The following is a 1,901-nucleotide window of genomic DNA, read 5'->3' as shown; positions in this document are numbered from 1 at the left end:
TTCTCCAGATGTAAAGGGACAAAAATGACAATATTATATTATATATATTATATTATATAGTCCAGCCTTGACAGTTGTGCATCCATTTAAAATCCATCCATTTAACTGTGAAGAAGAAAGGTGAACTTCTTTTTGGGCATCTGTGAAGTCCCACAGTTATACTACTCCACTCTCTGATCTTCACCTGTAGCTCTGTCCATTGTCGTCCGACACTTTAGAAATGAATAGATAATGAAAGTAAGCAGAACTAGAGAAAACAGGAAGTTGTCGAGGAGGACGCTCTGGTGTCCGCAGGGAGGACTGGGCCCCGATTTACCATCTACTGGATATACTTTTTTTATCCCTGCAGGTACATTCAGAGACACACTTCAAGTCTTTTTAGTGCATAATTCCCTCTTGTGTTACTGTTGCTCCTCAGCAGCTACGCAAGGAAACTGTCTGGGGAAACAAAAAGAGGGAAGAGCATAAATTTGGAAGATTCACTTTCTCCAGTCGGACAGCTAAAGGCTTGAGTTCTCTGCAGCTCAACTTGCAAATGCATTTCTGCTCAGAGAGAAGACTGCGGGTTTGGTCCCTGATCATTTACATGTGAACCGGCCCCTTTCTGCAGAAAATACAAACCGGGAACATGTGAAGAACTAACTCTGGACGAGTCTGAGAGAAAAACATCTTGGAGTTTTTTTGTGCAGTGAAGGCTCATGTTCTATTATGGGCATGTGTGCTTCTGTTTTTCTACTTTACCAGGTGTTTTCTTTGCGTTTCCATGAGTGAGGTGTAGATCCAGTTCGCACACCCAAACCACAACAACCGCTCTCTCTCTCTCCCTCTCTCTCTCTCTCTCTCTCTCTGTCTCTTTCTTTTACACGGGACAGGACAAGGTCACACGCTGCTCCACCCATTACAGTAGTACAGGAACATGACACTCCAGACACACACACACACACACACAGGTGCGTGCGCAGGGCTCAGTTTACCTCTCTCTCCACAAAGCCTCGTGGGAAGAGTGACATCATCCCCTCTCTTTCTTCGCAGCTGTCAATCAAAGTAGACAATGAGGTCATAGGGTTAAACCCCTCCCGCAAGAAGCAACCTCCACGACAGCGTTGAAAAGAGCGCCTATCACATAACACACACACACACACACACACACACACACACCGTCAGTTTATACCTGAAGTGTGTATACAGAATGCATGGAACATCCACCTTGAGTGCGACAACAGAGTAAAAAGCTTTAGAGGCAGGAACAAACAGCAGCTGTGTCATCTCATGCTGCACGTCTGAGGTCTGAAGGCAGAAACAGCTCACTTGGTTTTCCTGCAGCTCTGAGCTGACGTTTGCTGATTTACAGTAAAAGTAAAACGCAGATCGTCCTCAAAGTGAACCATGAAACACTGAGAGAAACTTTCTTCACTGCACACTGACAGAAAATGACTTCAAAGAGCAGAAACTATGTGCTGTTCTCTACAGATGCTCTTACAGTGTAAAACCTTCCAGGAACCGTCAAACTAGAAGAAAGTGAGTTTGAGTGGAGATAATAATAATAAATATAATAATAATAATAAATCATAAATATCTGTCACTTCATCGTCACGTTTGCTTTTGCAGAATAAATTCCAGCTGCTAAAATCCCACTTTTATCTGAACGCGAACATCCTCAAAGGTTTGGCTTGAACACTTCATCGTCGGCCACTAACATGACACACACAGTGAAATACACCCAACAGGTCATAATGTAAAGACGGCAGAAACAAGGTGCAGCAGACGGGACGCTTCAAACAATATTCTTTCTATATTATATTTGAATGTATTGATACTAACTTCTTCCCTCACTTCCTCTTCTCTGACCCGCTTTTGTCTCCTTTTGTCTTTCTCAGCGATCTGAACGGAAACAACCTGAC

This window comes from Seriola lalandi, unplaced genomic scaffold (genome assembly GCF_002814215.2).
Source record: "Seriola lalandi dorsalis isolate HSWRI2012SDOR001 ecotype SW California unplaced genomic scaffold, Sedor1 jcf7180002050048, whole genome shotgun sequence".
Classification (NCBI taxonomy): Eukaryota; Metazoa; Chordata; class Actinopteri; order Carangiformes; family Carangidae; genus Seriola; species Seriola lalandi.
Note: the sequence above shows the minus strand (reverse complement) of the source record.